This window comes from Triticum dicoccoides, chromosome 7B, assembly GCF_002162155.2.
Source record: "Triticum dicoccoides isolate Atlit2015 ecotype Zavitan chromosome 7B, WEW_v2.0, whole genome shotgun sequence".
NCBI classification, from domain to species: domain Eukaryota; kingdom Viridiplantae; phylum Streptophyta; class Magnoliopsida; order Poales; family Poaceae; genus Triticum; species Triticum dicoccoides.
The window spans coordinates 629223319-629234561 of NC_041393.1; positions in this window are offsets into that span (position 1 = coordinate 629223319).

The window sequence follows — 11243 nt, forward strand, 5'->3', positions numbered from 1 at the left end:
GGGCGGAAGCGGGACAAGCAGTCGCGGCGGCCTTGGGAAGAGGCGGTGGCAGCGGCGTGTGAGGTGGTGGGGAGAGGCGGCGGCGACCAGCAGCGGCGACGGCGACCGGGAGAGAGGCGGCGGCGGCGGGGAGTAGCGGCGGCGGCGGCGGCGCGTAGAGGCGCGGCGACGGCGGCGGCTTTAGGGTTAGGATCATGCTGCGATAGATACCATGTAGAAGGGCAAATTATGGGCTGTGCAATCTTAATGTATTGATCGGTGCATCAGGCACGTATATATAAGTATAGAGGTGGGCTACAAACCTCAACTATACAAGGGAAATATGAGGTGGGCCCTACATACAAATATACACGTACACAATATACTCAACAAAAACCTCTTCGGAAAAGCGAATCAAAGATAGACAGATTCATGAAATGGTAAAAATAAATTTTAGACGGACAAATACCATTTTGTAAATAATAACCAAATGGAGAAAACAGGCAGCACAAATAAAACAAACAACATCGTACAATATGTGATATTACATACCAATTTAAAATAATAGCAAAATGGGAAAATTTGCAGCACAAGTAAAACAAATAAACTGGTTACGATTTCAGTAAAAATATGTTGGTAGAAGTTATTTCACTAACTAAATGAAGCAATTGTATAATCAATTAAGTGCAAATAGGCATTGAACAATCAGTTGTATCAAGTAATACTCCTATTATGAGAGAAATTGATACTTAGTGAAAGAGATCCATGAATGTTTACAGCAATCTGGAGATCAGATTCAGACTTGGGGGGAAATTATGTCTACAAACTATATTTTATACCAATTTATTTAAGGAAGACAATATGTGTCCAAGACTGTCTATCACTACTCCATTTAAGGAAGACAATTTATTTAAGGAAATTTTATCTGTGTGATAGCTAAATCGAGTTCAAAATTCTGGGAAAAAATTTGTTGAGGAAAATCAAAATTCTGAAGTTAATCATGATCAATGGGGAACTACTTTTGAAATACAACTCAATGTATTATCATGGCATACCAACTCCAGATGTTTTTACTTGCATGCTGCAGAACACAAAACAAAAGCAATAGAAAAACATAAGTATATTACGTAATTTGAATGAGCAGCTAGAAGTGAGAATCTTATATGTATGTCTGGGAGAGAAAGGCCCCAGTTAAGGACGCCGTGCTTATGCTTATTATCTACTCATCTTGTCGAACAAACAAACAAAAACCTTCATATTGCTAATGATACAACGGTAGCAATCTTCATACGGTCACCATTAACGGTATGATCTTCTATGTAAGCAAAACAATTTCCCGGCAAGACAAAGGAAGAGAAAGGGGCCAGTTAAGAGCACACTGCATTTGCGTATCATCTACGTATTCACCTCGACAAAATGAAAACAACAACATCGCCCTGTACTAATCAAAAGCAGACTCAAGAACTGATCCAGCTGGTTGCTACATGAGTTTTGCTACTGTGATTCGCAAAAGTTAATTTCCAAAACTCATGTCATGCATGGCATTTGCAGCATAGCTCAAGGTATACCGGTGGGGGATTTTGTCAAAGTTCGCGTCTCAAAGGCTCGCAATCAGGCGCACTGGCGACAGCAGCACAGCCTGCTCCCGTCCCCACCACCGAGGCGGACTACCCTGAGGCGTCGCCACGGCGAGCTGACGTTGCCGAGGTGCTGGCAGTTTCACGCCGTCCAGTACATCTGCATGTTCCGGCAGCCAGGACACACGAGTATGACATGATTAATATTTTTTCGAAATGAAGGACACAAGAGTATGAGGCACGTTTCGTGCTCTGCTGCGGAGACAGAAAGACACGGTGTGGTGTTGAGAACTACTTGGCTACTCCCTCCGTACCTGGAAGAAGAGGAGTGGATGCTCGTCGACCGCTGGTGCTGACGCCTCATGCGGCAGCGAGGAGTCGATGGAGAGCGGCCCCATGCGCCAACGTACTGTTGGTGCATGCCTACGAGCACACACACAGAATAGCTTCTTCAGGAGGCATCACACACAAAGCCACACAGCCAAGAGCGTTGTTCAGGCAGGACCTTCGTGGTGCTGGCCGAGAGCTCGACATGCACGGACGCTCCGCTCTGCTATACGCTAGGTGATGCCAGAAAAGGCGAGAGCCGGACGACAGGCCGCCTCACCTGGCAGGGAGAGCGTCAAGGCGCCACGCGGGGCAGGCTTCACGCCTTCCAAGCTGCCGTCCATCCAGCCCATGGGTTGTCGCAGGCTGCCTTCCCGTCGTCGCCTGGGGAGGTAGAATCCAAGATTGCAGGCGCCGTGGGGGCAGGGAGCAGGCATTCCGAAGGCCGACGCTGTCGTCCAACGTGTAGCCGTAAACAAAGCGGGCGCCACGCCGGGACCGCCGGCCAGCGATGCAGCCGCGAGTGTCGAGCCTAGCAAGGCGGCTGGGCCTCCCGAAGCTGTTGTCCAGCGTGCAGCGAGGCACAAGGCTGGCGGCGCGCCGGGTCCGCCGGCAAGCAATGCGGCCGGGAAAGCCTCCCAGTGCTTCGAGAGGCGCTGCTAGTCGTGCGTGTACGCTGGGAGGAGTAGAGCCGGGCAGCTGCTGAGGGCTGAACCTTTATAGGAACGCACGGATTAGACCTGTGGTTTCTAGAGAATACAAGATAGTCGGTTTAGCCACACACGTCGTTACATCACCTATCAAACTCATCGACTCATCGAAAAAGAATGCGTCCAGAAACCAGCGAGACCTTCCAACCGAGGACACGTGGACAGGAGGTCGGCCACATACAAACTAACGCGTCACTATTCACACAGGCCAGGCCCAAAGAGACGTAACCAAATCAAGCAGATGCATGCAACCGATGCACAAACCGACATGACTGCAGAAGGAATGTCCCAATCTCATCAAAAATTGCTGATTCCAGAGAAATCTCGGGCGGAGAAGTCAACGGCCATGCTGGCCCACAGGCAACCGAATTTGCTAGGCGCAACAACACAATCGTTACACAAGTTACGAAAAATTTGAACGACAATCTACATCCATCACGTAATTCTACACGGTAGTATCCCAAAATATTGCACGTGTCGCCATGCATCGCCATGCAGAGAACCAAGAAGTCATTTTCACCCAAGTGGGTAAACGTGGTGGTGTAAACATCCCCGGACATAGGGGTTTGGGTATTTTGGCTTCGAGTGATCCACGACGCCTGATTGACACATTGTAAAATCGCAGTTCGCCTGCATCTTGGGATCTTTAAGGTCCATAGATGATAAATTTCTATTGGAAGCATTCATTGGGAAATATTCCTAAAATTATTGGTTAGAGCGAAGGTACAGTATGGGACTTTCGGCTCTCACGAAAATCATGAATTGAGGATAAATGCTGTTCCAAAGGCCAAAAACAAGACGTTAGTAATGTCGGCGAGTGTATTCTCGTTGCTCTGCTTCAACAGTGTGTGTATATACCGTCTAGCGTAGCGACTAATCATGTATTAACCCTGCATTTGTGTAACGAGAATCAGAGCGTCGCATGTGCTGCTCCTCTACAAACTGTGCGTTTTTGCATCCTGCTACCTCTCATGCCGGACTGTCGAACTACAAGTACAGACGTATGGACAAAACAACAAAAGAATTAATATCCTTCTCATCACGGTGATATATGGATAATCAGCTGCCTAAATCAAATATATAGTATTGTATTGTATTGGACTATACTGCATGCACGCTTATGCACAATATTGAGTATATATAATCTCCGAGGTCTCAGGAAAGTAGCTACAGCACTTGGTAATATAGAGGGAGGAGGGAAAGAAGTAGTCTTAAAAGGAGTGCATATGTGAACACTTGAGCTAGAGTAGGTGAAGAGAGTTATAAAGCCGGTAGAATAAATCTGTGTGGCTTCGGTGTGCTCTTGATGATGTTGATGTTTTGTGTCAACAAGACTGATGACCTTGCTTAAGTAATGGAAGGGTTTAGTTCGCAAAAAGAAATGAGGAGAGAATAGATGAGATAGCACAGCAAGAGTAAATACAATAGTGGGTTATAAAACTTCACATGGTTTTATTAGGAATTACAAAAGTAATAATGCAATTTTATGTTAAAATTGGACATTCATGGACGTTGTCGTTTTCTAAGGGGAGATGGAGATAACCTATATACTTAACCCATGTACCAAATAAACTAGAACTCATATTGCACACTCGTAACTGAACGAGAACATCTGACTTCAAGTCACCCGACTTTATGTGCCTAACTTGTGGGTCAGCTGTTGTGAGACGCACATGTCAGTCACCCCAAAGTTGGTGACTTAATTAAGTCAGGCCATACATTTTTTTTTGTAGCACACAGAACAAAATATGGGTTGCAGTTTGAATGGAAGATAAAGTCAATGTTATGGGCCCAGATTTGGATGCACACAAGCATGCTTTTATTACATAAAATTCCAGATATTTAGATCGAATAAGTCGGTTTTAAAAAGAGAGAAATATCCGGAGGACATTGTCTTTAGGATCGATCTGCAGTGTGTGTTTTGTTAGTCCTCTTCTCTACCATAAACCACATTGCTATCATAAGGACCAACATTCTCAGCACAACACCATCTTCACTACAACCACATAGTTTCCAAAAGACTCTGAGATGTGCAGTCCTAAAATGTTTCGGTATGTACGAGAACGGTGGGAGGATATTAGATTTCCAGTTAAATAAAATCTCCGTGGACTTGTCTGGATTGAGTGTTATTTCTATATCCTCCCAGTGTTTTGTTCAAGATTTTTCGACATCACATCACTTGGGGTACTCAGCAACAACTTCCTTCCCTAAAAACAAGACTGTAGATTCAACATTCTAAAATACATCGGTACTCCCAAGCACTTGCATGCGATGTAGTACAAAAGTTAAAATATACCCACCCTTCTCACGTTCCCCACCTGCTTGCCTATTTGAGACTCATCTCCAACTCTTCAGCTTCACCCCTTTTACTCTTCGATGGGTCTGTACATAGTAGATTTAGGTCTAGGTTTAGGGTTGGTTTTTCCCCTGTAGCGACTAACGACATGAGTTTTTTTATCTTTCCACCAATGCTTGTGAGTCATGGCTTCTGGTTGGCTTCCACTCGGTGTTGTCCATAGTGTACACTGGCCGTCGGAGGCAGCTCAGAAGAGACCTCTATCAATACGCTCATGTGTGTCGGCTGGGTCTACAGAAGAAGAGAGAGGCTTCTCTTGATCCACTCTATTGCTGAGGTGGCTCAAGGGCGAACAACTAGGAGTTCGAATTCGAATTGTTTGGTTTCATTATCGCATCAGAGAACAACCTCTAGTGTTGGATCTTAACAATCTTAGTTGCTCCTATCTTAGCTCATCGTAGATGGTGGTTGTGGTCGACCTAAGGTTCGTTGGGGTTCTCACACCTTGGTGGTCAATTGCCGCCCTCTGACATCGTTTTTTCTTGCCAAAGGTTTCATAAATGGAAATGGTACTACCACGAGATTCTGGGAGAATACATGGTTAGGGGAGACGCCCCTCTTGCACTCCAATATCCTTCTCTCTATAATATTGTTCAACGAAGAGACGCTTACATTGCAACAGTATTACAGTCCAACCCTCTCAATATTCAATTCAGGAGGACTTTAGCGGGAAACCGTTGGGAAGATTGGCTCCATATTTTGAGAAGGTTGATGGATGTCCACCTTTCTCAACAACGAGATTAGTTGCACTGGAAACTAACTAAGAATGGAGGGTTTTCAGTTAAGTTCATGTATTTGGATATTATAAACACTGGCCCTCTTTCTCGCTCGAAGCATGTTTGGAAAGTCAAAGTGCCTTTAAAAATTAAAGTGTTTATGTGGTTTGTCCATAAATAAGTCCTTCTAACTAAGGACAATTTGGCAAAACACAACTGGACAGGGTCTAGATGATGTAGCTTATGTGCTCATGATGAGTCCCCAAACACCTCTTTCTTGACTGCCCAATGGCAAAAAAATTGTGGCGTTCTGTCCACATAACATTTAATATCACCCCTCTGAATACTATCAACATGTTATTTGGGACATGGTTAGACGGCATAGACTCAGAAATGGCGAGACATATCCGTGTAGGAGTGTGTGCTTTATTATGGCAGTATGGAACTGCAGGAATGATTTGATTTTTACCAGAACAACAAATGTTCATTTCTTGTAGGTTATTTTCTAGGCCACTTCACTCATCTGTATGTGGTCACTACTCACTCCGATGGATGCCAGGGAGCGTATGGTTACTGGGTCTATCCGGTGGGAGACGGTAGCACGGGCTATTTTCAACCGGTTTGGATGGCGGTCATGTAATAGGATATGAGTTTAGTTTCCTATCTTCTCTTTTGCCTGCCGGTTGTGGCTATCCTGTTTTTTGTGTTTTTGTTCTTTGTGAGCGTTCATTTCTTTTCAGACCTGAAGACTTTCATTGAACCTTTGCTTATTAATAATATGGCCTCTATGTATCATTCTGATACGGAGGCCGAGGGTTAACCTCCTTTTCGGAAAAAAAATGTGGAGTTCTCATGGTAACATATTGGTGCCATCTACTACTTTTCCTCCTGGATGTGATGCCTAAAGGTTCGTAGCCTGGCTTTGCCTCGATTTATGAACCCTCCACCTCTGGCAAGACCCGGGACGTGATATTACGATGTTCTCTCCCTTCCAAGTGGTTTTGTCCCCGGTAATGGAGAAGTTTGTTCGGTGAAGTCTCCAGAAATAAGAAAGACCAAATTGCAATTTGCTTAGTGTTTGGGATCTTTTCCGTGAAGTTATCATACCCATTTGTAATAATATTTAATCTTGGGTCATTAAGTAATGTTTGTAATAATATTATGTAATGTTTGAAATTAGTGAAGCTTCTCTGGGTCCTTTTGCTCTTTTGGACCCTTCTCCGGTTAAAAAACGCATTTGCATGTGCCACAAATCGGATCAGGTGCACATGGAGGTTGCAAGCGCAACTCATTACCATGCAACGCATAGTCAAGTCATGAATTTTCTCATCACAAATGAACAAAACTCACAAATTATTTTTCTCTTTCACCCACAAAAAGCACTGTGGTAAGAATAACGCCACTACAAGGGCGAATACAATATGCGATTAATGTCAGCCCCTGCAAGTAGGTTCCTCTATGTTAGTCATCCGTGTATACACCATGTGGCATGGAAACTAATCATGTATTGTCTCTACTCCTATTTCCGATGTAGTAGAGCCCCACTAGTGTTGGATCTCCAAAAAACATACTTATTACACATTTTTGCATCCTGATATCTCCCATGCCGAATTGTCAGACTAATGAGTACAGTGGCGAATGCGCGAAGCGACTACAGAATGAATATCATTGTCATCATACTAATATATCGATAACCAGCCACCAAAGCACATATATAGCATTGGACAAGATTGTGTGCATGCCTACTACCGTAAGTTACTGCATATATATGCAATATCAAGATTCTCAGTAGAGTAGTTATAGAACTTGGCTACACAAAGGGAGGAGAGAAATAAATAGTTTAGAAAGTGGATGTGTGAAAAGAAGAGCTAGAGCAGTTGAAGAGTTAAAATGGTTAGAATAATTGAGAGACAAGATAAGATTGGTGGGCAAGTGTAAATACCATTTCAAATTATAAGATTTCACATGCTATTACAAACAATCATAAAATTACAATTCCATTCTTTCTAAAATAGATATACATGGATATTGTCGTTTTTCTATAAGAACATGGTGATTATCTATTTACTTAACTCATATACTAAAAATCCTACTACTCATATTCCATACTTCCAACTTTCATCACAGGTGCACCAACAAGCTGCTAGTACAAAAGTAAAAAAAAATTGCTTTGGAAAAGAAGATAAAGTCAAGCCTATCTACCCAGCTTCGGATGCACACAAGCATAAGTTTTTTCCAAGAAAAATATGCTAGATGTAAAAAAAATTACAAAAAATATGCTAGATGTCTAGAAAAAATAAATAGGTTTACAAAAGATTGAAAAAAATCCCTAGAACATATTCTTTGAAATGTGAGCATACTTCCGAGTAGTCTTCACCATGTATGACTTTACTATAAATCAGGACCAAAATTGCCGACACGACGTCACCCACTATGCTCCACACAGTCTCGAAAGACCATGCATGTCAATGGTAAAAGAATGGTGGGCGAATATTCGGTATTTTTTAGCCAATTCGTATCTCAAAGTACCTTATTGTGTGGATTTTTTTAGTTCTCTCGATATGTAGTTCAATAATTTCCACATCACTTCACTTGAGTGCTTGGCAACCATTTTTTGTTCCCCAAAAAGGTTGTAATCTGCCTTCGAAGGGCATATGCAGTGGTTGATATAAGTCAGTTTTATCTAAAGCCTGCCAAGTAATCTAGAGATACAAAACAGGTTATCTGTTGCTGTTATCTCTAGTAACTAGGCATAGAAATATATAGTGAAAAATACTGGTGTTAAGAGATAATCTCTTAATTAAGAGAAGGTAATATTTTCTGTAGTTTCTCTCCCCTCTACCTCAGGATCCGTACTCTCAAGCAGGCGCAAGTGACACAAAACATGCATGGCTACGAGTCGCTTCAATTCATAGGAAAATATTTTTGTCCCCTTCCAGGCTTCCACCCACAGGAAAAAAAAAGAATCTTCTAGAAGTACATTGTTTTCAGACGAACTCAAATTCCACTTACCGCTACTAGCTGGATTGAGACGACCGGACCAATATAGGACCATAACACTAGCGACGGTAGGAAATTTCCAGTGAACAAAGATGTTGACCAGGCCATCGAGTTCTCGCCACTGCTGCCGACATGTGTGTGGCCAGCACCGTCGACTCATGACTCCTCGGGCAACGCGGCCGCCAACCTATATAAGTCACCAAATTGAACCGAGAAACCATGTTAATTCCGATTGATACCCGTCATATCACTAGCCATGTATGCATGCACCCTCGCTATAGACTGCTATTCCATATCAACCAGTGATTTGTCAAGGTTCCAACCCGAACCTCTGAAGCTTACGACCAGATGAACAAGAAGACATTAATCTGTATGGATGGATACCGTTGCAAAGTTGGCTCTGGGAGGTTGATGAGACCTGGCATGTTGTATGCACTATCGCATTTCCCTTGCGTTCAGCTCGGTTCACACTGGAGTGTTTCCTGGTTCGAGATCTTCAACAACAAACCAGCCTTGTCTCTTCCTCGCAAGCTCATCACAAGACGATCACTTTGTTCACTCGCAAGCTTCACTGCTCGAGTCGAGTCAAATGCTAGATGATTATATGTACTAGTTTACCTAGTGATCTCCGGGATATCTATGCCTTGCGGTCTAGTAGGGTCTCAAAAGAACGCCCACCACTGTAATTGAGATACTGTGGCGGGCACAAAAAAGTTACTAATGGCGGGCACAGAACCACACCTGCCACTGTTACTTGAGTTATCAATGGTGGGCACGTACTGCAACCCGCTGCTGGTATTTTCGGATAGATTTGTCGATGGACAAACATTACAGTGACAGACAACTATCCGCCACTAGTAACTCAAGTACTATTGGCGGGCGTGGTTTGGTGCCCGCCACTGGTAACATTAGTTTGTCTCATCAAAAATCTGGACAATGTTACTAGTGGCAGGCGCAAACTAGCGCCCGTCACTGGTGTAGAGAATGATTTGGTGCATCGATGATTGATAGATCATGTACTAGGCACATATATATAGGTACAAGGGGTGCGACTAGTATCTTGTCTCCTAAGATACACGTACATACAGAGAGAGACAGATACTACAGGTACTGCATACATAACCCAGACCTACGTACATGTACACATGTTCAACAACTGGTAAGCCAATAGTAGTGGTGGACGAGATTTTGCGCCTGCCACTGGTAATTTGTCAGATTACCATTGGTAGGCGCTACTGCGCCCGCCACTATTGTGAGCCCACCTATAAGTCTTTTCCTAGTAGTGCCCATCCTTCCGCGTGATGAGGGCAATGTTCAGCGAGTTAAGCAAGTGGTGGTTGGAGGTGTGGAAGCTCAAGAAGTGGTTGACCGCAAGCAAAATGTCAACTTTGATGATATCGCAGCAATCCACAATGAAAGTCGTGGAGAAACCATCAGGCCCTGGAGATTTGTCACTAGGAAGATAAAATTTGGCCGCCTTGATGTCTTCCTTGAAAGAAAAAACAGCCCCAAGATCCGAGAGGCACAAGTGGCAGCGGGGATACCTTCCACTTTGTGTCAATGGTCCGGAGCAGGCCTTGCTTGGTGACTTCAGCAGAGTGATCTTGAATGATGGTGTTTTTGTGATCATGATGGGTGACCCATCCATTGTTGTGTTTGAGGTGATCGGTGAAGTTTGTTCTTCTTCTATGATTGACTTGGAGATGAAAGAAGCGAGTCTTAGCATCTCCTTCCTTGACGTTCTTGATTTTTGAGCTTTCCCTTTTACGCATTCTTTCAAGCACAACTATCCCAACCAATTTCCTCTTTGGCCTTCGCTAAGCCTGAAGTGATTTTCCTTGGGTTCACAGTGAACTGGATTGAAGGGCGGATACAGTGGGCTAAGGTACTTGGTGACTTTGTAGAGCAAAGTCGCTGAACCTGCGATTGGATAGATGCATGCTTTTGCATGGTATTTGGCTTTAATAGATCGGCGAGATCTAACAGACGCATTGTAAAGCCCAAGTTCACCTGCATCCTAGAGTCCTTAACCTTTACAGATATTAAAATTTATTATTAGGAACATCCATTCGGAAAGAGCTCTAAAATGATATAGGTATACTTCATGCTTTCAACTTCTCACAAAAGTCATGAAGTGTGGAACACTCTACTATGAGGACTAAGACGATGAAAATGAATGTTGGTGCCTCTGCTCCAATGTTTTTTGGCAACTAATGATGTATTAGCCCTATGTGGGTTATTGAGGAAGTAGAGCACAACTCTGTTGAATGACCCTAAGGCTTACATTTGGTACAATTTTTCATCCTGATACATCCCTCCCCTCCCCTCCCCGCTTTTCGCTCTCTTCCTCCCCTGGATCTGGATCTCCTCTCTCCCTCCTGCCGGCCATCTCAGATCCTGGCTTGCTGGTGGATCTCACTGGTTCCTCATCATCGGTAGGTTGCTCAGGGGCGTCGTCGGTGGGCTCCGGGTCCTGATTCTGGGCTCTGGGGAGGAGGATGTGCTGTCCTCTGATTCGGAGGACGACGTTCCGTCCGCCGTGGTGTCGTCGGTGTCGGTCTCTCGGGCGCTGGCCCGG